The 26,383-nt window shown below is 35.5% G+C and overlaps 1 pseudogene; it reads left to right on the forward strand.

Moving 5' to 3' along the window:
• The first annotated feature begins 13,127 nt into the window (after nt 1-13,127).
• On the forward strand, nt 13,128-25,493 carry LOC103746242 (annotated as a pseudogene).
• The last annotated feature ends 890 nt before the right edge of the window (nt 25,494-26,383 follow it).

The following is a 26,383-nucleotide window of genomic DNA, read 5'->3' on the forward strand; positions in this document are numbered from 1 at the left end:
CCTTCTGGCTTTGTGGAAGACATGTCTGATTCTAGCTGTCTAACTCATTGAAAAAAGCTCTCTAATGATTACTATCTCTCCATGTCCTCCACAACAGAGATGTTCTCTAGTTCTCTAGGTCCTCTGGTGAAACGAGCCATTTGTACTAATCCCTTGTTCTTTTGGGAAGTCACCTTTATTATAAAAATCATTAACTAAACAATTAACTGCCTTTAGGAGAGGAACTTAAAAGACCTAAGTCATAAAAGTCTCTAATCAGCATTTTTTTCTTTATTTTAACAGAATACGTGAGCATCTATGTCAGTAAAGTAGAGCACCTGGTGTGTAGCTCCCCTGGTTTCTAACTGATGTCCCTTCCCATAACTCCCTATTAACCTTGAATTTGCAACTCAACAGCAAGATTATATTTATTAGAAAGAACCCCCATCTTCTTTGGTTGCTATTGTTCAAAATATGTCTCTTTTTCTTACTTCAAATAATTTTCTTTCATTCACTGATGTTTTTTGAGTACTGAGTAATGAATGTGGGTTCAAGGTTACACCCATGACACCTTCAAAAAAAAAGGTTATTTAGTTTGAGTAGAGATATTTATTCTAACAGTTTTACAAAATAAGTTTTAGGAAATCCATTCATTAACTGAGATACATTTTGTTTCTGTGATCTAAATAGGAACTTAGATCAATCATTACAGATTTAACATATATCATCTATTTATCTAGCTTGCTATCTATCTCTCTGTCTATACACGTGTGTGTGTGTGTGTGTGTGTGTGTGTGTGTATTAGTCTCACCAGTTTCAACTTTCTAGGAAGTTTGCCCCATTATGGTCCTTCTATATTTCTTTTTTACTTTTTTGAAATTTCATATATGAGTATTCTATTTGCATTATTTCTACCATTTTCAGTCTGCCTCTACATACCTTCATATGCCCCCCCACAATTTCTTGTCACCTTATTTGATTATTGCTAAATGTACATACATACATTTATATAAACACACACACACATATATATTGCTTTTGAGTCATTTCAGTGACGCTCATATGTAATCATTAGAGAGCTTTTTTCAACCAGTTAGACAGCTAGAATCAGACATGTCTTCCACAAAGCCAGAAGGAATACATTGCCTGAATGACCTCCAAAATTCAGGACTTTGAAAACCAACTGAAAACAAGTGGTTCTAGGTGGATTCTCCAATTTGTCACTAAATAAAATTTTACAGTAATATGAACAAATAAATACTAAGCAAAAACATCAGTGTGTAGAGTGATCTCTATCATTATCCTGTATACTAAATAAACTAGGAGCTTCAATAGTTTCTTCCCACAATATTTATTATGGATGTGTTTTATTGGACCTCCATCTTGATTTTTCCCTCTTGAGGATAGCTTTAAAATCCATCTCCCATTGTCCTCTCATATGCATCAATTTCATGTATTTAATATAGTTCATCTAAACAAGAAAAAGTTTACTAATGTATCCCATGCTTATTTTGTTTGAATCACCAATTTCACAGGTAAATTAATATTTTAAATTACATAGATCTTCTTAATCTATAGCTTACTTTATAAATGTTTCACCATTAATTTTGGTATAGAACAAGTCTTTGCTTCAAGCAACAGTAATTATTACAGAAGCCAGGCCTGGTGGAATACACCTTTAATCTCAGCACTGGGGAGGCATTGGCAGGCTTGTCTCTGTGATACTGAATCAAGCCCAGCTCCAGGGAAACCCTTCTTGTAAAGAAAAAGTACCTCTCACTACACAATGAAGTTTTTCATGGCAACAAATGGAGAATATTGCAAAGTTCCATAACTCGTATATTTCATTTTAGTCTTAATTAGTTATGTCATTCCTAACATACTCTTGTTTAAAGGTTCCAAATTAATGTCAGTTTTATTTGTCCATGGAGATTAGCTCAGTTTATCAACTGAACTGGTTTTTCACATCTTAATATTTGGTTCAAAATCCTTCATAATCTTTCAAGATTCACAGGTAATTCAGATTGCTTATTTTCTCTGAAAGTCATTATTAGTAATCAAGACCCAAATATCATTCAGTATTATCTGATAGTAAAATGTAAGTAAATATGCCAAACTTAGCTTTAAGCTAGTTGAAATGTGACTTTCTGAGCCACCCATACAAATATCGAACATCATAACATGGAGGGAAATTATGCATGATCTGTGGAGTATTAAAGAATTTCTAAATAAATCTGAATATTAAAATTAAATGAATCATAATATAAAACTCATAAAACCAATGCACAAGTAATTTTTCCATAGTCAAAAGTCAAGACAATTCCAAGAAATACTCATCTGAGTTTATTAAATCTTACATTTTTATATATATTTTTTACTTTTTTAGAATTTTGTATATGAATATTTTATTTGTAACATATGTGCCCCCAAGTCCCACCTCCACATCCTCCCATGAAACCCTACTCTATCTCAATTTCATGTCCCTTCTTTAGTATTTTCACAAATACATACAAATGTTTATGAATATACATATACACATAATGTATATCTCTGTTTATCTATCTAAAATGCAGAGACTATTCATTAATTATCTTGTGTACATGTGTTTAAGACTGATCACTTGGGATTAGATAGCCTACGAGTGACCCCTTCTCTGGAGAAAACTGATTCTCCATCGCTCAGCATTGGTTGATTGCCTCTAGCTTTTCATATGGTGGGAGGACTCCATGAAATTTTCCCCATGCACATTTGGCATATCAATTGATTTCGTCATTATCAAAATCTTGTTAGCCTACCATAATGTGAAGTATTCATGGGTTCAGCTTTCCCTGCATGCCTAGAATACAGTGTACAACAGAAAGTGTCTTGTTCCTCTTAGTCTTACATTCTTTTCATCAACTTTTCCACTATGGTCCTTGAGATTTAGGTTTTGAGTTTGAGTTTTAGATGTGCCACTTATGGCTGGGCACCTAAAGTAATTTAGTTTCTCCATTTTGCCAAGTTGTGAAATTTTATCAGTCTAAGACTAAAGTTACTTGTGCATAAATGGAGAAAACCTTTAAGACTATCATAGGCTATCTAATCCAAAGTGATCAGGATATTGTTATAGTTCCATGTACTCATACTTTCCTATTGAGTGGGCTTTACCTCCAAGCAGACAGCTGTTGATTTCACCCAAGATAGACGTGTCACTGTTGCAGCAATAGTGTTAATTTGCTGAGCTGTTCATTAATGAGGTTCATAGGTTTTAATGCTGCGTAGGACCAATGATCCTTGATTTTCTTCCTTGGCAGCATGCATAGTACCTTCTAATACTATAAGAGCTTGTTTTCAGAGGGGAAGCTTTTAGGTCAGTTCCAGCTCAGGTGCTCCAAGTCCTGTGTCCAAAGTATGGCCCATCTTCAGCAATTTCTGGAATGTAATGAAGGACTGTGATGAGAAATTGTATTCTTTTGGAAGTCTGCTGGACTACCTTGACAAACAACTCTGAGGGTTATTTCCCTTGCCTGGCACTATGATTTTTGTTTTTTATATAGCCTTCAGCTATACATATGCACATACACACATACATACACACACAGACACACAGACACACACACACACATACACACAGACACACATGTGTGGGGGTGTATTTTTCTATAGGCTTATGCGAAATAAGATAATTACCTATGTTTTCACATCACTGAAATATCATTTCTCTCTTTTTCATCTCTCTCCACATGTACAGTCCTCTGTCCTCACTCCCCATAAAAGTATCTTTCCTCATTTTCCCCTTGATAATACTTGTGTCCTACTGCCCTTTTTCTCAAGGTCTTTCTTCCCTTCTCCCACATTTCCTTCTACTTTCTTAGGTCTTGAAGTTACTTCAGAATATTTTGAGAACACATACTAACATCTGAAGATTTGGAGCTAGGATCCACAAATGAGAGAAAACATGCAACAATTGTTGCTCTGGGTCAGAGTTACCATATTCAGTAAACTGTTATCCAGTTCCGTTTATTTACATAAAAATTTCATGATTTCATTAATCTTTGCAGCTGAATAGAACTACACTGTATAAAAGTTTCACATTTTTGCTATTCGTTCATCAGTTAAGGGACATTTAATTTGTGACCATTCCCTAGCTAGTATGAAAAGACCTTCAATAAATATGGCTGAGCAAGTTTCTCTGTAATAGAAAATTGAGGCCTTTGAGTATATGCCAATAAATGGTATAACTGGGCCATATGGCTAATCGATTTTTAGGTTTTTTAGAATTCTCCAGACTGGTTTCCATAAGACCTGTACCAGTTTGCCATCTCCTTAGCACTGATGGAGTATTTCCCTTTGTCCACATTCTTGCCAGCACTTGTCAGTTGTTTTCTTCATCTTAGCCAGTGTGACTGTGGTAAGTAAATCTTAAAGTAGTTTTAATGCGAGTTTCTCTAATTAATAAGGATGTTGAACACGTTTTAAAGTGTTTCTTACCTACTTTTGTTTCTTCTATTGAGAAATCTCTGTTCATGTTTGTAATCCATTTTAATAGGGTAATTTGTTTTGATTTTTTTTTACTTTAATTCTTTGTATATTCTGAAAATTAATCCTGGAAAATATTCTCCCTCACTCCTTGGGCTTCCTTTTCACTTGACTAATTGTTTCCTTCATAGTACAGAAGATTTTTAGCTTAGTGAGGTACCATTTGTCAATTGCTAGCCTTAATTTCTGAGAGTGGTTGTCCAATTTAGAAAGTCCTTTCTTGAATCTATCTCTTATAGGGTACTACCTATCGTTTCTTCTAACAGTTTCAGAATTTCAGGTTTCATATTGAGGTGTCTGTTCCATTTGGGGTTGATTTGTGTGCAGGTAGCAAATATGGGTCTAATTTCATTCTACTACATGTGTATATCCAGTTTTTCAAGCTCATTTTGTATGATTCTGTCTTTCCTCCTGTGTGTAATATTCATGTCTTGTCAAGTATCAGGTGGCTATAATTGTGTGCATTCATGTTTGGCTCTTCTATTTTGTTATATTTTCTACATGTCTGTTTTTGTGCCAATAACATGCTGATTTCATTACTATAGCTTAGCTCTGTATTATAATTTGAAATCTTGTAGGGTAATCCCCCAGCAATTTTCTTTTTCTCAGGATTACTTCGGTTATCTGGGAAATTTGATAATTTCCTTTTAATTTTAGGATGTTTCTATTTCTGTGAAGAATATTATTGGGATTTTAATTGATATTTCATTGAATCTGTACATTGCTTTTGTAGGATGGTTATTCTGACAATATTAATTCAATCAACCCATGACCATGGTAGGAATACCCATCTTCCATCATCACCCGCAATCTCATTTTTCGGAGTTAATGTTTTCTTTGCAGAGATTCTTAAGGCCTTTGGATAGTTTTCCTTCCTATACAGTTAATTTTTTGAGGCTGTTGTGAATGGTAGTGTTCCATGATCTAGTTTCAGAATCCTTGTTATTGGTATATAAAGAGGCTACTGATTTTGTAAGTCGAGTTTGCAACCAGCTGCTTTGCTGGAAGTATTGACTATTTCTAGAAGTTTTCTGGTGAAATTTTCTGTGTCTTATATGTTATATAATGTATCATCTACACAAAGTTATAATTTTATTTCCTCTTTTCCAGTATGTGTCTCTTTAATTTCCTTCTCTTGTCTAATTGCTCAAGCTAGGATTTCAAAAAGTATATTCAAAAAGAGGGGGGCATAGTGGACAGCGCAACTGTGTTCCTGATTTTAATGTGAATGCTTTGAGTCTTTTTATCTATTTAGAAGGATGTTGACTATGGATTACTTGTATATAGCATTGACTATGTTGAGGTATAGTTTCTCCAGTCCTATTGTCTTAGGGAATCGGACTGTATTTTCTATATATATTGCAATGTTAATGCTAATTTTGTCTTTTCATTCCATTTTTGAAATTTATTACATTTATTGGATTAATTTATCTTGAAGCATCCCTGCATCTCTGGGATAATGCTAACTTGATACTGGTGGATGCTCTTTTTGGTATATTCCTGAATGTGGTTTATAAATATTTTCTTGAGAATTTTTGCATGTATGTTCATCAGGTGTACTGAATTTTATTTCTCATTTTCTTTTTCTTCATTTCTTTGTTTTATTATAATTTTTTGGTTATGTCTTTATCCGGTTTAGGTATTAGAGTAATATTGGCTTCATAGAAGGAATCTGGGAGTTCTTCCTCTGTTTCTATATTTATGGATGGTTTAAGCAATATTAACTCTAGTTCTCTTTTGAAAGCATTTTAAAATTCTGCTGTGAATCCATCTGTACCTGGGATTTTTTTGGTCATAAGGCTTTGTATTATGCCTCATTCTCATTAATTGTTTTGGGTCTAAGTAGTCTACTCTGTCTTGGTTTTACTTCGGTGGTTCAGTTGGATCTAGACATTCTTGCAGTTGTTACTGAATTTCTCATTAAATGGAGTATAGGTTTCTAAAGTATCTATTTATAATGTTCTGGATTACATTGCTGTCTGCTGTAATGATTCCCCGTTTATTTGTTGATATGGGCTGCTCTTTAGTTTAGTTCTTTGGGGAATGATCTAGAGAACTTGTTTTTTATTTCAATGTTTCAGCTCTTAGATATTCTTACTTTTGTATTATTCATTCTTTTCTATTTTGTTGATTTTTATTATTTCTAATTATTGGCCAGGTTTATATTTGTGTTGTTCATGGTTTTCCAGGTTTTTAGTTGCATTATTAAGTAATGTATTTGTGCTCTTTTTGATTCATTAATGTAGGCACTAGGAGCTATAAATTTCCTTCTTAGGACTGCTTTTATTGTGCACCAGAGGCTTTCTTGTGTTGTGTTTTCTTTTTCATTTAATTCCAGGAATAATGTTATTTCTTTCGTGGTTTTTATTAGACCCATTCAACATTGAGTAGTGTGCTGCTTTATCGCCATGATTTAGCACAACTATAACAAATTCTTTTGCTGTTGATTTTAAGCTTTATTGCATTACTTTTCACATGCTATATATATATAATTATTTCAATTTTCCTCTATATGTTAAAACTTGTTAAATATGTGGTCTATTCTTGAGACATTTCCATAAGTTTTTGTATGGAATGTGTACTATTTGCTTTTTGGGTGGAATTTCTGTTGATATCTGTTAGGTCCTTTTGATGTATTATGTCATTTAATTCTGTTTTTCTGCTTATTTTTTTGTTCAGACCACCTGTGTGTTGGAGAAAATGGTATATTAAAAAGCACCTAATATTACTAATTTGAAGTTGATCTGTGTCTTGAAGTCCAGTAGTACTCTTTTTATGAAATTTGGTACACCATTGTTTGGTGCATGTATGTTAAAGATTATAATGTCTTCTTGGTTGATTGTTCCCTTGATCAGAATAAAGGTATTCTGATACCTTTATTAAGGTAAAAAGATATTAAGGTATCTAAATAGAGGTATTTCTTTATCTCTTCTGATGAATAGTGTTGTGAAGTCTATTTTGTAAAATATTAGAATAAAAATGCCTATTTATTTCTTGGTTCCATTTTATTGAAATAATTTTCTGCCTTTTCTATCTAATGTGATGCCTTTCATTGTAGAAAACAAAAAGATGCGTTTTCTTTATTAATCCACTCAAATAACCTGTGTTTTTATTAGGAAGTTGAGACCATTGCTCTTTAAAGTTATTATTGAAAGAATTATGTTTACTACTGTCATTTTAGTTTGTTTGTGGTCATAGTCATATTTTATTTCTATAATTTTGACTTCATTTTTTTTGTTCTTTAGTGTCTTGGCTATGTGTATTCATTTTTTTTCTGTCCATAGTATAGCTTCCATTATTCTATGTCAGGCTAGTTATATGTACATGAATTCTTTCAGCATTTTCAAGTTATGGAAGGTTTTGCTTTCTCCTTCAAGTATGGTAGACAGTTTTGCTGGGTAAACTAGTGTGGGTTGGTATCTTTGATGATTTAGTACATGAACTACAATGTTCTTGGCTCTTGTGACTTTTAAAGTTTGCATTGAATTATCAACTTTTATTCTGGTGGGTTTTCCTTTATATGTAACTTGATTTTCTCTTGCATCTTTCAATACGCTCATTTCATTTTGTATGTTTAATGTTTTTACTCTGATATACAGTGGAGAATTTCTCATATTGCCCTGTCTACATGGTACTTTGTGTCCTTCTTATTTGTATAATTATGTCTTTTCAAATTTAGGGTATATTTTTTCTACAATCCTGCTGAAGATCTGATCTATGTCATTCATCTGGTCTTATTCCTCCATGTCTATAATTTACAGTTTTGTTCATTTAAAGATATCCCATATATTGTGGTTTTTAAAAATCTTTTAATATTATTTTCTTGAGTGGTCCAACTCCCCTATTTTATCTACAAACCTCACATTCTGTTGCTATTTGATTCATCCTTCTGACAAGTCTTTCCATGACATTTCTGAGTTATTGAGATTTTCAATTCTATCTTCATTTCAGCTTGAGTTTTCTTCAATATTTCTATTGCTTTCCTCAATTCACTTTTCAATCCTAAAATGTCTTTGTCATTTCATCTTTTTCATGTATGTTCTTTAGCTTCATTCAGGAATTTTTTCAAATCACTTTGAGTTCATTGAGATATTTGTGTGTTCTTTAAATTCCTAGAATTCTTTTATGTTTATGATTGTCTCCTTTTGTTCTGTGTCCTGGGGCTCCTCTAGGTAGTTATTGTAGTAGAACATTTTTATAGCACCAGTGGGATTTAGTGGGAACATATTATCTTGGCTTTTCATATTGTTTGTATATTTGTGAACTGAACTGGTCACACGGATTTTGTTGTTTTCGTATCTTCTATGAATTGCTATCTAGCTTGCTTTGTAGAGGGGAAGTTTGGTTCTGTTTTTGCTGTTGTCATCACTTTTTCACTTCAGTTCAAGTATAAATAGTTAGGTAAGCAAAGCTTCAGAGTCATACTGTTGATTTTTTTTTAATTGGAGAGAGAAGAATGATACCATGATGGTCTGGTGTGTGAGTTGGGAAACTACAACTAGAACTCTGAATATATAAGTGGCACCATGGTGAGAGGTATGTAGGTAAGCTCACTAGGCAGGTCTGGAGAATGAACAGCATCATCAGGGCTTGTCCTAAAAGAGTAGACATGGTGGCAGAAAAGTCTAAAATTTCTCTTTTAGCACAGGGAAATCTTTTTTGCCATATATTTTTGTTGAAATTTTGTGCATCTGAATCATATTTAGACTTGCTCCCCTATCTGCAGTCCCCATACTCCCCCACCAAATTTCATGCATTCTGTCTGAAACTTTCATGATTATTTTGATAAGGATAGAAAGTTTGGATTTCATCATTTTTGTTCTCAGATTGACTAAGAAAATTTTCTTAGAAAATTAAGGAACAAATCTCCGTGCACTTTGTGCCATCAGTATGTGATCCTGTATTTACATATGTATATGTGTGTTCACATATAAAACACTGATCTCTATGAATGTATTTGTATGATTACTACTTCTTTGATCCTTTAATTTTCTAGATCTTTCATTGTTGGAAACATTTTCACATATATCAAGCCCAAGCCTAACTTTCTGCAACAGCATTCCCTTAGTGTGATTATATGTTTTGTAAGTTTTTAAGCAAAACTAATGTCTCTCTTGGATTAGAGCTTTCATTTATTTAAATGTCATTTTACGGGCTTTTTGGTCTTCTTTGCCTGCCAAAAGTTTCCTGCAATTTTTTCACTGTTTATCTTTTAATATGAACGTGCTCCAATGAGTAGGAGACATAAGTGCTTTTGTTAAAAACACTGAGGTGTTTTGTTGTTGTTGTTGATGTTAACATTGCCCATGATCCAGACTTCATGTCCTATGTTGATTCCAATTAGTCTAGCTCTTTAAATGAAATGTCTTTTCTATTGAAATGGCAAATTATATGGTCTCTTGTAGCAAGGACTTATAGAATTGCTTTTTATTGATGTTTATTTTTAAAATTTTATTTATTTACTTACTTTTGTAAATTTTTAAATGATTTTTTTCATATTTCATTCAGAATACCTTAATCATCTTTATGACCCCCTTTCCCACTGGCATCCTCTCATAGCCCCTCCCCACTGTAATTCATACATTCTGTCATTTGAGTTAAGGCTTATTATGTTAAGTTAGTGTCCACAGAAGTCCTTCAGTACAAGTTCATCCACTGAGGATTAGTCAGCCTATCCAGAGTCCTTCCCTTTAAGAAGATCTTCCTCAGCTAGCAATAATGAGCTGCCAATAATTCTTCGACTAAGATAGGGGTCTACTGCCCATTTCCACAGTTCTGTGCTGGGATTTTTTCTGCTTGAGTTTGCATTGTTCTTGTGCATGCTGACACTATTCTTGTAGGTTCATAAAAGCAAGGTTCGAGGAGCCTGCAGGACACTATTGCCATATGGTCATATACCTCCTCCCTGGCACTTAGAATCTTATAAACTTTTCCTGTTGCAAAAGAAGCTTCTTTAATAAGTTGTGACTGTGATACTTATTTGTAAATATAAGGATCCATATTTCGCACATAGTAAGAAATTACATTAATCTAGGGAGAGTACGACCTTGGGAATTTTCTCTAAGATCTTTGGCCTCTTCAGCCATGTGTATTTGGCTATGTTCACAGTACCACACACGAGTTTCCTCCCTTTGAGTGAGCTTTAAGTCCAATTAGGTAGCTACTTATTACCCCTAAGACAAAAGTGACACTACTGCACCAATGTTGTTTACTATATTGATCATTGATATGGTTATTAGTGCTCAGATGTGGTGTAGGACCATTGCTTGTTATTCTCCATTAGCAGTTTGCATAGCTCTATACAAAAATACAAGAGCAAGCCTTCAGGAAAGGTGGCTTCCAGATCAGTTCTGGCTCTGTTGCTTCAATCCTGTTTCTGAAGTACAGTGAGGTCTTACCTTCATGCTCTGGGAGACAATCAAGGGCTGTGGTAATGACTTTTGTAATTTTGGAAGTCTATTGTATTATCCTTGGCAACAACTCAAAGGAAGGTTTCTTTTGTTTGGCACTGTTTCTTGTTATGTAGCCTTCAGCTATCCACACAAATTCATGGAGATATTTTATGTGTAATTTCTCAGTAGATTTTTTTACACTATCTAGATATTATTTATCACTCCTCTCACTATCTAACCATTCCTCCATGCCCTCCCCATTTGACAAACCCCCATTTCCCCCATTTATCCCTTGATAATGCCAGTCTTTTATGGTTCCACTTCTCATGAGCTTCTTCTTCCCCTTTATCCCCTTAGTTCCTTTATAACCTCCCCTCAACCCCTCCCATTTAAATGTTCCCATTTTACCCATTTCTCCCTTAGTAACACCTGTCTCCTCATGTTTTTCTCTAATGGGTTCCTTTCTCTCTTTAGCTCCCTGGTTTTTTTACATTTTCTTAGTTCTTGTAGTGGCATATATATTCATATATAAGGTGCTAGGGTCCACAGATGAAGGAGAACATATGTCATTTTTTTCATGAGTCTGTGATAACTTCACTTAGTATAACAGTTTCTAATTCCATCCAATTACCTTCAACTTTCATGATTTTGTCATTCTTTACCGCCGAATAGAATTCCACTGTGTAAATGTACCATGTTTTCATTATTCACTTGTCAGTTGAGGGAAACTTCAGTTGCTTCCATTTCTTAGATATTGTGCAAAGAGTAGCAACATGAATGTGCAGGTATCTCTACAGTTGAATGAGTCCTTTAGTATATGACAAGGAGTGGCATAACCAAGTTATACGGTAGGTTCATTTTTTTTTTTTTTGAGTTCTCCACACTGCTTTCCATAGGGACTGCATGAGTTTGCAAACTCACCAACAGTGAATGAGCATTCCTCTTTCATCTTCTCCAGAATTTGGTATCATTTATTTTCTTGATCTTGGTTTTAATTTGTATTTCCCTAATTACTAACTATTTCCCTAATTACTAACTAATTTACCTAATTACTAACTAATTTGCATTTCCCTAATTACTAACGATGTTGAACACATTTTACTGTGGTTCTTAGCCATCTTTATTTTTTTTCTTTTGAGAACTCTGTTCATATGAATAGCCCATCTTTTAACTGGGTCATTTGTTTTCTTGATTTTTTTTTAGTTCTTTTGTAAATTAAACACAGTTCACACACACACGCACACACACACACACACACACACACACACATATATACGTATATATATATATTCCCATTCAAATTCACACTATGATATCATGTACTTCTTAATAATTAAAGTCCTGCAAACTTATTTCATTTTATCATTCCAAATAGAATATCTGTATAAATGCTTTTATATGTTTTATCAATTATCTTTTTATATGTATGAGTATATTGCTTGCATGTGTTTAAGTGCATCCCTAACATCAAATGCTTGCAGATGTCTGTATCTTCAGTTCTAGGGTGTCAGATCCCCTGGAATTGAACAAACAGATGATTTTTAGCTACCATGTTGGTTGTCAGATTGGAACCAGGGTTCTCTGCAAGAGCAGCTAGTGCTCTTAACTGCTGATCCATCTCTCCAGTCCCTGTATTTAAATGTTTTCACCATCATAGTTTCATTTATACTTCTTAAATTAACAGTGGGTCAGAATAAAAAACAATTATCACTTAGAACATCACTAGAAAAATTACGCCAGTTTGAAATTTATCTATCAATGGGTGTTCTATGGCAATGATTCTAGGCCTTGTCTTTATATTAAAGTCATTTAAGTAGCTTTTAACTAACACCTGAACGGTTGCCTCCTCTCACTATCCTACAGCTCCATCCCCTTCCCCACAAGGCCCACGTGGGAGCCAATGCCTTAACCCAACTCCCAACTGCCAACTGCCACCAGCCCTTGGTAACTGCCCACAACGGCCAGAGTGGAGTCTGCCTAGCTCCTTCTTCCCTCAGGCCCCTGTGGCTTCCCAGCCTCTCTCTTCCCAGAGCCTCGCATTCTTGCACCTCCAGGGAACGCTGGTGAGAGGAGCCTCCATGTGTGCCCAGCGCCAGGCTGCTCATGGTGGCCCGAAATAGGGTCCCATGAGCCTTGGGGGAGGAGAGGAGCCAACAGATCCACTGGAGCCAATGGTGCCGCATCCTGCAACTCACAATCTCAGTCTGGCAGGAAGGAAGAGGAGCAGTAGCAGACCTCATGGCCCCTGCCTCACAGCTCAGAGGACTTTTTGATTCCTTTGGATCCTTGAAGAGCATCTGTAGAAGAAGACGGAAATGCTTGGAAACTATGCTATGAAATGATGGATATTTTTGTGATATCACTATTCGTGATTTGTCCCAGACAAAATCTTCTGGGCTCACAAGATGGTATGAGCCGCTTGAAGTGATTTCTTTTTCTCCAAATTTGTAGGTCAAGCAGAAGATGAGAACAAAATTGCGTTGGGTCTGCATCATGTTACAGTGACTGGCTTTATACCCCTTTTAGCATATGCTTACACAGACACTCTGTCAATTAACAAAATATTGATGATACTCTAGCTGTAGTTAGCTATATGCGGATGTTTAGTGTTGCTAGAACCCGCTCAGAATTCATGCAATCAAGCATTTTGTGGAATACATCCAATAGCCAACCAGAAAAGGGCTTGATGCTGGACAAGAAAATAATTATAACTGAAATTTTCTTCTTGAGATTAAAGCATTTCTCCAGTGTTTTCAGAGTGCAGTGTCGTGGAAAGAACCATTCCTATCTGCCAAGAATCCCTGAGAAAACACAAAAGCTATATCGTTATGTCTCCTGAGAGTCCTGTAAAATGTAGCACACAAAAAAGTTCACCCCAGGTACTGAATTCTTCAGTTTCTCTAAAGAAAATAGAAATCAGCCAGCTGACTCTTCTTTAGTTTTTCCCTGGACTTTCCCTTTTGGAACTGATCAAAGGATTCAGCCTGAGAAAGCTAAAGAGGGGGACTTTAGAATTACCTGGCCCATCTGAGGCAGGTAGAATGGCTGACTTTGTGACTTGTGAGAGAACAAAAGCTACCTTGCCTCTGGGTGTTGAAGAAGATATCCGGGTCAAAGTAGAAAGATTAGGTGATGAGGAGGTCTATGAGGAAATGTCCAAGACTGTCATTGCATCTCAGAGCTCACTGAGTGATCATCAGATAGTGCAAGGAAGTGAACAAGTCCAAGAGGACTTTCTGATTAGTCCACAGTCTTCTTCTATAGGCTCAATAGATGAAGGAATTACATTACCGAGGGGTTGCCTACACTTAAAGTACTTCCAGCACCAATGCTTATGCAAATGACAATGAGCATACAGAACAAGCAAGTCCAAATGATCCAGACAGACCTTTGCAGTGTTCAAACTGTGGGGTGCTATTCACGGGTATTCAGAACCTGAAACAGCACATGTATATCCACTCAGGAATTAAACCATTTCAGTGTGACCCCTGAGGGAAAAATTTCACCAGGGCTTACTTGTTAAAGATACGTGGCCTAAATTGTAAAGTGATTTATACAGTACTACATAAATCAGGAATAAGAAGACACCCTTGTTCAGTATTAACTTGGAGAACACAGTTTTTAAAGTAACTCCTTTGTTCAAACGCTTGTAATCTAACAGGTCTCCTCAACCTAGAATTGTGAAAACATTTCCCTCTCGGGGTCTCTTGGTGAGCTTACAGAAAAGGAAGAAGAAGTGTAAGAACAGCCAAAGACCCCTGCTTGTGCCGAGGCCACCCGGGATGACCCCCACAAATCAGAGGTATAACTCACGAGTAATTCTGTGATTTTTTTTTTATTTGGTTTTGGAAAGTGCCTGTGCTTGGTCTTGTACACTAAATTTAATTTAACTTTTTAAACAAGAAAGGGTATGCCTTTGTAAGTCCTGAAACTGTTGGGTATATTTTATTATTTGATTTTTCATAAAAGAGAGACTGCTTCTGTGGGTATACAGAAACATATAATGTTGAAGCAGAACATAAACACTGAGACTCAAGGAAAAAGTTGATTTAAATCATACCAGTTTTTCCTATGTTAAAAAGCAGGCTAACAACAAATCTTTACATATAGAAGAAATCAGATGGCTGCTGACCTTCCAGAGGTGAGAAGTTGCTAAACAGAATTTGACAATGCCCTAAGGAGATATTACTCCCTTATGCAATATGTCATAAGCCCTGTAGTTTTGGAAGCTTTCTTTAAAATTAAGGCAAATACTTTTAAAATCCAACATAATATTTTAAGCTATTATGATTTTTCATGATTAAAATTTGGTGTTGGGCAGGCTGTACATTTCCTGTACTTTATAGCACCACTCCAAAGGCAAAGAAGCGTGATTGAGAGGAGTCAGGCTGTGGATGAAAGGACCAGGAGTGTATAATGAGGTATGTGTATCCCAGCCAGCTTTATAGGAACTCTTTGAATATTGATTTTCTAAGAAAAGTTAATTAATGTTTGCCTGGTCTTTGAATGTTAACAGCTGGCTAACTAGGTCATCACCCAGGTCAGTTTACCTTGTCCCATCAACAGTGCTTTCACATGCATATACTATTGTGCTGTTATATAAAAGAAAAATATTGAAGATATTCTATTTTAATATATAAGTTTATGTATTGCGATGGACATTTTTGCTCTGCTAATTTGACAAAATAATCTGTTTTGAGGCAAAACAACCCCCAAAACTAATAGCCATGTTTGATGGTCTGGATGATAACTAACCCCCAATAGGCTCAAGTACTTAAAAAATTTGTGAATGGTCCCCAGTTAGTAGCACTCTTTGAGGAAGATCATGGAATCTTTAGGAGGTGTGGCCTTCTCGGAGGAAGCACATCATAGGGTGTGGGCTATTACAGTTCACAGCCTCTTCTCACTTCCAGTTTGTCATCTCTATGTTTTCTGAGACTGGATAAAGATATGGACATACAGCTTCCTTATCTGCTCACCTCTGCCACTATGCCTCCTACCATGATGTTCTCTTATCTTTCTAGTACTGGAAACCAAATAAACTCTATCTTCTATAAGTTGCATTACTCATGGTAACTTATGACAAAAGGAAAGTAACTAAAAGTGAACTTGGTACTAAGAGGGTGGTGTTGATTAGAAGAATTTGGCTATATTTTTTAAAAGAATTTGGAAGACTTTGGAAGTTTGGACTAGAACAAGAACTTACTTATATATTAAAAGGCCATTCTAGTAGGAGCCTGAAAGCAAGCAGTACTAAAGGCAATATAGTTCAAGGAGAAGCAAGGACTTAAACAACAGCTGGGTTTGAGGTCATTCATATTATATTTTAGAAAAGAACCTAGCTGACTTCTACCTGCAATACAGCAATTTGTTTGAGGTTGAATTAGAATGTAATGAACTCATTTCTTTGGTGAAGGTAGTTTCAAAACAACCTAATGATAAATTCATGGCTTGGTTATTGCTCATTAATATTATGCAGTTCTCCTATGAATAAAAGCAAGTAAGGCAGAAATAAGTATGTACAAAGTATATAGTTTGGAGAAAAATAATGCATTAAGAAGCTTAATGTTGTACCCAGGACCTGTGGTGAAAAGAGGTTCTCATTATTAAAGGAATTAGAGCAATTTAGGAGGGGCCTCCTGCTTTACTCAACAATGGAACTGGTGCCCTTAGGGCAAGATCTCACCTAAGCTTCCAGCTTTTGAAAAGAAAAATTATAAGGAGGTTTCTGCTCATAGAAAACCCCAACATTCAAAAGCAGCTGCAAATGTGATCCAAGAGGGCCATGGTCCATCCAAATCTGATAGATTAACTTGGCAGTGCCATTTACATGGTACTGGCTTTAGAGGCAAAAAAGATACAAGATACTTCTCTGTTTTAGAAAGACATTGAAGCCAGAAAGCCTGTAGTATGGGTGTGCTTGCATAAAGAAGGCCAAGAGGTCATTCTGCGAAGGCAAAACCTATGGAGAATCCAAGATGTTCCTGATGCCAAACCCATGAGATATCTGTCAAGAAAACTGCGTATAAGGTGTGAAACCAGCCCAACCAAGATAGATGTGGATGTTTCAGGCAGTAAAGCATGAGGGACAGATCCATCTAGCACTTAGGAACTAAAGTCCCAGGTATGGTGGTGTTACAAAATTTATTTTTTGTCCTGTTTGGTTTGGGTCTGGCTTTTATCCCATAATTCCTCATTATACCACCATTCCTCTCTTTTGGAATAGAAATGTGTATCCTGTGCTATTGTATGCTGAAATTGTGAAAATTACTTTTTGATTTTATAAGAATTTACAGTTAAGAGAATGCTTTGAGTTTCAGAAAGGACTGAAGTTTTAAACAATATTGAGAAAGTTAAGGACTGTGGGAGCCTTAAAGTTAGACTAGTTGCAATTTAAATCATGATTGGGGCACAAGCCCATGGGGGCCAAGAAGTATAAAGTGTTGGTTTGAAAGAGAAATATCAGCACAGTCTCAAATATTTCACTGGTCATATGGTCCCCAGTCAGTGGCACTGTTAGGGAAGGTCATGAAATCTTTAGGAGGTATAGCCTTGATGGAGACAGCATGTCACTGGGTTCATAAAACAGTCCCAATTCCAGTTTGCCATCTCTCTCTTTCCTGTGAGTGACTGTAAAGATCAGCACTTAGCTTCCTGCTCTGGTTGTTTCTATCACCATACCTCCCTGTCATTATGTACTCTTGTCCCTCTGGACCTGTAACCAAATAAACTCTTCCTTCTCTAAGTTGCTTTGGTCATAGAGTTTTATCATAGCAACAGAAAAGTAAATAATACACTGTGTAACTGACTTATTCCAGACCAATGAAATGAAGATCTCTGTTAGTGAATCCCTGTATTAGTAATTTTCAAGATTCCAATGTTATTCTTACAGACATCCTATATTGAGAATAAATGATGCATTAATTTTTTCACCATTTTTTCAATGAAAACTGTAAAAGTGTCCACTCTTTCCTTTTTCTTTTTGTGAGCAAATTTTTTGAAGAGAAATAGGAAATATGGGGAAGGGCTATATGCAGGACCCATAATTTTATGAGAAAAGAAAGTAAATTTTAATACAATTTAAAATATGACAATAAAATCGATTTGCTCTCAATATTGATTAGGATTTATGTAGAATAACAGGTTGCTGAGAATGCCTTTTTTGATCTTTATTCATTTTTTGCTGAACTATAATTTTATTATTTAATTTATCATTTATCTTTCTATTTATGTGGGTTATTCCTGAATAAAATAAAAATAAAATAAAAGATACAATGTGGTCTATGATAGTTAATGAAGGCAATAAATGCTAAAGTGATGTGATTCAGTTGTGGGATAAAGGATGTTTGTGGGATTAGATTTAATGGTGTACCTAATATACTGAGGATGAGGATGAAAGAGAATTAGGTGTTGAGGATAGGGAGCTCAGGGATTAGCAAGCCTTATCCCTCTACTTGGTACTTGGTCTTGCTTGTTAGATGAATGAAGACTGTTAGATGTATAGGTCATCAAATGAAAAATTATTTCATAACTCAGAATTTGGGAGACTGAATGGTTCAATCCATGTGAACACCGAAGTAATTAAAAATGAATGTAGGATATTAAAAAAAATGTGAGAAACTTGAGTCTTTTGGAAATGTGTGGAAATTAGCTAAAGACCAAATTTGAGTGATAGGAAAGATTATTATGTACGTTATTTTGAAAATCTGGAAAAGTTTTTTGTGGCCACTACTTCTCAGAGTTTTACACAAACAGCAGGTATGAGAAAAATGGAAAAGGTTAAGTTCGTGGTAGAAATTGAAGCATATTTGTTTCAAAAGAAAAATTTCAAGGTACAGTAGCATTATTAAGACTATAAAGTTTAGCATAAGTTAATAATACTTAGTTTTCTCTTGATTTCAATCTGTCAAAAAATGTCAACATAACACATATGTCTCAATGTATGATATTGGGAAACTAGATATCCACGAGCACACTTGAGAAGTGGATCTGTACTTCTGCAATACACAGAACTATCCCAAAATGAATCAAATACTTAATCACCAATAACAAAGCTATAAAATTTGAAAATAAAGGAGACAATCTTCCTGACATTGGGTTTGACCATGGTTTCTTAGATAGGGCATAAAAAGCACAGAAAACTGGATGTCGCAAAGGTAAAAAAAATTTGCAATAAAAACGCTATTCAGAGAATAAAAGTGGAGAGTACAGAATGGGAATATAGTCGCAAATTATATATCGAATAAAAGATTAATATCAATATTGCAGAATGGTGACAGTTCAATAGAAAAATTCCAATGAATTCAATTTAAAATTTGACATAATAATCATACAAGTATCTCTCAAAAGAATGTATAAAAATTGCCTCGAAGCACAGAAAGAAGTCACAGCATTACTAATTAGTTAATTAGTAATTAGTAAATCAGTAAACTTTTTAGATTGGATTATGTGATATAGGCTATGTAGTCCAACAATGGGCATCTTCATGCTGCAGAAGCTGATAACCCAGTAGGTGTTCAGTCCATGAGGCATGATGTTTCAGCAGCCTCAGTCTAGAGCCAAAGGTCTCAGGATTCCTGGATGACTGCTGGTGTTTAATCCATGACCAGAAGCCTGAAGAAGCTAAGTTCTGATGTCAACGAAGCACGGTCAGAGCAGCAAAGAAAGCAAGCACTTCTTTTTCCTCAGACATCTTTACTTTGTGGCCACTCTCAAAGGTGTGACCTGCAGTGGGGTTAACCCTTCCTGGAAATGTCCTTACATCATCATCCAGAATGAGTTAGCTAATAATTCCATATCAAATCAAGTTGAAAATTAATATTAAACATCACAGTAAGACACCAATCTAAGCACATTAAAAGACTGTTTAAAAAAACAAACAAACAGAAAATATGTGTTGGCATGGGTGTGTTGAAATTGAAAGCCATGTGCATTGCTAAGGTAAACTCGTGTACCTGCTGTGAAACAGGGATGATAGTTCCTTGAAGAGTTAAACATATAATTGACATATTACCCTAAATTTCCATTTGTGAATATATGCTCTAAGGAACTGAAACCCGAAATTCAAGTATTTGTATCTGTACACTCCTGTCCATAGCATCATTATTCACAGTAGTCAAAAGCTACATTTAAACTATGTCCACTGACAGGTCAGTAAATAAAGGTTAATATATCACATTACTTTTTACATACATATGTGCATATATTTCCTTATATGTTTGTGTATAATGGAATATTATTTAATCTTAAAATATGTACAATTTTGCAATTATACAAATTTCCAAAAATGTATTGTGACCAAATTTTACATAATTTAAAATATTCTAATTGTATTTATTTATTTACATGGTTTGGGGGGCATGTATATGGAGGTCAGTGCAGAAGTTTCCAGACTAGATTAACTTCTTTCTATCATTTTGATCTGAGGGATATAACTCAGGTCTTCAAGTCTGAAGGCAAGTGCCTTTAGAACTGAGTCCTTTCAGTGGCGCCCATGCTTTCTCACTAGGAAACTCTGATATTCAGATGTAAGGAGGATGTAGTACATTTTCTCTAAGTGAGAACCAGGTTAATTTAATAGACAAGTAGTAGATGAAAGAATAAATTACGTTATATTCACACACAATCGATACAATGTTTTTGTAGAAAATATATATGGTCTATTTCTATGCACTCCTATGAGAGAATCACCAGGTTACATGTTCAGTCAAAGAAAGTGGTATGGAGATAGTTGCATAGAGTATGGTATGATTTACGTGGTCTATGTTTTTCTTTTCTTCATAATATGAAAGAATGAACTAGGAAATAGGATTACCTGTAGAAAAATTTTACAGAATAGAGGAACAGATGCTAGACTTCTTTGAATACTTTTATTGGCAAGTCTTCTGAGACATAGGTGAATTGAAAGAATTATTAAAGGGAAAATAAATTTGTAAAATTTGACAGATAATTATATAAACTAAGCTATTTTCTATTTGGTAGTACAACTACCAAATTGACTACCAGATGACACTATGAGTTCCGTGTTTTTTGCAGTACTATTTGTAATAATGATATGGCTATGGAATCAACATGGATATTCATCTTTGTAAATGGGTAGAGAAAATATGGTACATATTGATAGACAGACCCACAGAGTGATAGATAGAAACACCATAGAACCATTAGACAAAAGCCTATCACTTGTAGGAATGTGGATGAATGTGGATTACACAGTACTGAGTTGTGCTGGATAGCTTTAATTATCAACTTAACACACCTGAGTAGAGAGAGCCTCAACTGGGGAATTTCCTCTATTGGACTGGACTGTGGGTTATTTTCTTGACTTTTTTAGTGCTATGGGAGGGCCCAGCCACTGCGGATGTTGCCACACCTTGTCAGGTTGTTCTGTATTGTATAAGAAAGGAGGCTGAGCAGGGGCCAAGGGAGCAAGCCAATAAGCAGTGTTCCTCCATGGCCTGTGCTCCAGCTCCTGCCTCCAGTTTCCTGCCCTGAGTTCCTCCCTTGGGCTCCCTGATGAATTATTACCCGGGAAATGTAAGTCAAATGAACCCTTTCCTCCCCAAGTTGGTATTGGTCAGAGTATTTTGTCACAGCAATGGAGAAATAAACTAGAACATGAGTGAAACAAAAATACAAATTCCACATTGTCTTATATGTGAAATCTAAAAATTTTCATGTAGTAAGGGCTGCAAAAAGAATAAGGAGTTTCAGGAGCTGGAGAATGGGAGAGGGACTTGATAGAAATAATATTACAGTAGATAGGGTAAGTAAATTCTAGTGCTTTATGACACAGTGGAATGAATATAACTAACATTTATTGTATATTTAAAATTATTGAAGAGAGAGAATTGTCAGTTTACTCAGAAGAAAACAAACCAATAAAAGTTTAAAGTGAGAGATTTGTTCATTAAACTGTACTCTCCTTCTAGAATTCAATATTTGCTACTCTATGTTCTTTCTGTAATTAAACTACTCTAGATAATCTCAAATAATTGGGAGAGCAAAGCTCTATATTTCTGAATCTGGCTTACTTCTTTGACTATAATGTCTTGCAAGTTCATTCATGCTGTAGGATGTGTCAGAATTTAATTCATTTATTTTTGACATAAAGTATATTTGATTTGTTGAAATTTTATTATGTAATTTAAAAATATTTTATTAAATTTTTTGGATTTCATACACTATATTTTAATCATATTTAGCCACCTACAGGACTTTATGCATTTTTCATATGTGTTAAAGCCTATTGAGTCAAATTTGTATGCCCAGATGTCCCTCAGTGTGAGTTCAATGTCACTAATATCACCTCCTTAAACAAGATCAACTCTCCCTCACCCAGCAGTGATCAGCTGCCAATAATTTCTCCCCAAACCCATAGCCTCCTTCCCATTTCCCCAGTTAAATGGTGTTTTGTGTCTGATTGAGTTGTGTCTTGTACATGCTGTCACCATTGATGTAAGTTCACATGAGCAAGGTTGCTGGAGCCTGTAAGACTCATACCTATATGGTCGTATACTTCCTCCCTTGACTTTTAAAATCTTTATGACCCCCACTTCTGCATCAGTCCCTGAGCCTTGGGTGGGTGAAGTTTAATATAAAAGTCCTGTCCAGTGACCCACACTCTGTATTCTCTTATTCTCTACATGCTGGCAAGTTGTGACATTTTGTGTTCATCACACTCTGTTGCATGAGAAGTCTTCACAGATGAGAGTTGAAGGCCACATTGGTATTCTCACAGTCCCTTTTTCTGCTATATTCCATGAGCCTTAGGTTTAGAGATTCCATTGCAAATGTGTCACTTATGGTTGGGCAACTCACAATGACTTTTTCTGTGTGTGTGACCAGTTGTGGAACAATGTAATAATCTCTGTCCATTTAAAAAAAAAAACTTCTTTGATGAGTGTTGACTGGTATACTTGTCTGTAAATATAAGGAACCATATTTATCATCTAGTAAGAAATTATGTTTGTTTGGGGATGTGAAAGAGCTAGGATTTTCTCTAAGACCTATGACCTTTCCAGACATATTTACTTCCCCATGTTTACAGTGCCACACATAAGTTGTCTTCCACTGAGAGAGCATTAAGTCCAATTAAACAGCTATTGATTACCCATAAACAAAAGTGTTACTAATTCACCAATATAGTTTGCTGTACTTGTTATTGTTGTGTTCCACCATTGACTGATTTTTGAATAGTATTCTCGAAAACTCTGAGCGCTAGTCTTCAGAAAAGTGTCTTCCAAGTCAGTTCCAGCTCCATTGTTCCAAGTCCTGTGTCCAAAGTATGTCTTGTCTTCTTCACTAGGGTCTTATCTTCAAGTTCTGGGAGATATCCAATGTAGAAATAGCCAGTATAATTTGTGGAGTTTCTTGAACTAACCTGAACAATTGGAAAGGAGGTTCTCTTGTCTGGCAGTGTTTCTTGCTATATAGTCTTCAGCTATATACATGCACAGCTATTGTATCTATTTTTTCAGTAGGCTTTTGACCTAGTACTTTACTAAATTCTTATATGTGGTTATATATCCTCATGTAACTGCGTAGCCAGGAAAATCAAAAGAAACCATGGAGGTAAAAGAAAATAAGGAGTCTGAGAAAAGAATAGTAGGAGTCAGGTGTTACCAAGAGTGAATTGGGTAAAATAGGGGTATTTAACTGGGAGAAGATGAAGGAGAGTTGTACAAGGTACCATGGGAGTAAAGTGGAAGAAAGAGTTCAAGACAGGGGGAAATCATAGGAGACAGGTATTACCCAGGGGAAAATAAGGAAAATGGAGAGGATTTTAACTGGGGAGGGAGGAAGGAGGATTAGACAGGGAGAGATGGGAAGGGAGAGATAAGTAATCCCTAGCCATTGTTAAAAGCCAGAGGGAAATATGTTATTTATTAGTAAAGATTAAATTTCTTTGGTTGTGCTTTTGTTGTTAGATTTAGGGATTCATTGCCAAGCCCCATGGCAGAATCCATCTATTCTTTTTTCTATATATCCCAATTCTACTTTTTACTGAAATTTTGGGACTTGAAATAGTAGCTACTCTCAGTTTAGGGAAAATGACTTCGTGAAGAGGCAGTCTATTTCTGACTATTCAGGCAAGTTCTGAGTTTAAGGATTAGCATAACGTAAACACCATCAGCTGTTTTCCAAACTTTCCTGAAAATCACTCTTTCCTGGGCCAATGTGTGAAGGTCTCTTGTTCTCTTTGTATGCAATTATTTTGAGTGTCTTGATTTCTCAAAAGTTTTATATTAGCGTCTTCTTGGGGCTTTAAATGGCTTATTTATTCTATATCTCAACCTAACTTTACCTATATTTCCATAGGAATTTTCATTAGCAGTGTCTGCTGATTTTCACTGGCAATTACAAAATATGGACTAGATTTGGAGCAGTCTGTCATGTAAAATATAATATCGTATGAAGTATGATTTGCTCTTTCCAGCTCAAGGATGAGAACCAGGAATTTGACTCCCATCCCTTCAAAATCAAGATTCTTCATACCAAGGAGAGGGTCCAGAAATTGACAGCAGAATTGTAGAATTTCCTATCATTTTTAATGTGGCTATTTCTTCGTAATGTATTCACTTGGATTTGAAAGGAGCTTCACAGTTTCTGGGTTTTGGTTTTGTATTTTAAAATATTTATGTAGTAGTTATTCCTTGTCTGACTTCTGTTTAATATCATTTTATCCATTTGATTTCTATTTTTAGAGACTTAAATAACTTTCCAAGTATTTGGGTTTTTTATATTTTATTATTTTTATTGTATGTGTATATGTGTATTGCCTGTATGTATATGAGTGCACCCATGTCTTGCAATGCTGCCGAGGTCAGAAGAGGGCTTCGGATTCCCTTAGAACTGGAGTTAAAGACGGTTCGTAGCTGCCATGTGGGTGCTGGGAATTGAACCTGGGTCCTCTGCAAGAGCAGTCAGTGGTTTTAACCACTGAGCCTTCTCTCCAGCCCCCATTTAGTTTTTTCAATAGTTATTTACAATAATTCAAAACCTCTCACTTTAATGATTCATAAATTGCCCAAACATTTAATAACATTAAGCATGACTAGTATAAAATTCGAGTAATTATTACATTGTGTGAATAACCACATTGGTCATCTGATGAAAATAAAAACAAGGAGCCACAAAATTCATCAATTATACTCTAATATTCGTTATGCTGTGGAAATTGGTGTTTTCATAGAAATAATGTAAAATCAGGCTTATTTTCAAGAAATAGTAGATGTAGTGTTAGTCGATTTATTAAATAGTGCATATGAAAAACACTATCTTATTTAAACATATCCATGTCTTTCAAGGGCAAAGAGAAGTACCTCCACCATCCTTGTGGAAAGAGACATCGCAGGTTCTGCAGTCTTGGGTGCTGCCACCATACCCATGGGTAATAAAAAGTTTAGTCTTCGAAGCTCTCAGATAGACAGAGACATCGGTCTTCTACAGGACTCCATCTGGCAGTTCGAGAGACAGGTTAACTCCCTAGCTAAAATGGTGCTAAGGAACAGAAGGAGGCTGCACCTACTGTTCCTAAAGGAAGATGGCTCATATATGGCCTTAAGTGAGGGTTACTTTTTTACTTCAATAATTCGAATGTAATTGAGTTTTGCTGAGCCTTTGGTTATTACTCCTTCTAGCCTTTACAGTGAGCCTATGCCTCCTAAATTGTCTAACCAGATATATCAAGAGGCATCTAAATGCCATCAAAATTATGGTTCTAAAGACCCAATATGAACCTTGAAATAAAAGCAAGTCAAAGATTTGACTTCTGTCCCAGAGCCAGTGGGGATTATAATACCCCAAAGCCCTCCATTTTCTGTAAGTTTAACTGGTCAATCATTTGATCACAGGGCCACACCTTGAAAGGCAGGTTATACTAAATAGATGGGCAGAATAACTAGAACTCCATGCAAAACTTCCAGACCAGCTGCAGCCATGTGATTTGTGAGTGTCTGCTTCTGAATTCATAGAAGCATAATCTATTCCTTTCTTCTCCATATCTCTTTTCTAAATGTCCTTTCTTTAAGGCTTTGGCATGCCCCTAAAATCTTGTATTTTTTTTTAGTTTCTCTAAATTTTCCTTTTCCCAGCCGTGTGGCTGCAAGCCAGCCATGTGTCTGACCCTCATGCCTTGTCCCCTCCATTCTCCTCCTCAAGGAATCTGTCAAGATTACTAGCTTGCCTGACCTGAGGATTTTTTTCTTCAAAATTGTATTAAAATTGTAAAAGCTTTAAAAAAAACAAAAGTAAATAAGTTCTCTGGAGATGGCTCTTTAGAAACAAAGTAAAAACTATTTGAGATTCAAGGAGATATTTTCAATTTTCTCACACAGTATGAAATAAATTAATTTGTATAAAGGTTAGTTTCCATCAAACCAAAGTCTCTCTCTCTCAAAAAAAAACAAGTAAATAAGTTCTCTGGAGATGGCTCTTTAGAAACAAAGTAAAAACTATTTGAGATTCAAGGAGATATTTTCAATTTTCTCACA

Source organism: Nannospalax galili, unplaced genomic scaffold (assembly GCF_000622305.1).
Source record: "Nannospalax galili isolate Female #2095 unplaced genomic scaffold, S.galili_v1.0 scaffold3, whole genome shotgun sequence".
Classification (NCBI taxonomy): domain Eukaryota; kingdom Metazoa; phylum Chordata; class Mammalia; order Rodentia; family Spalacidae; genus Nannospalax; species Nannospalax galili.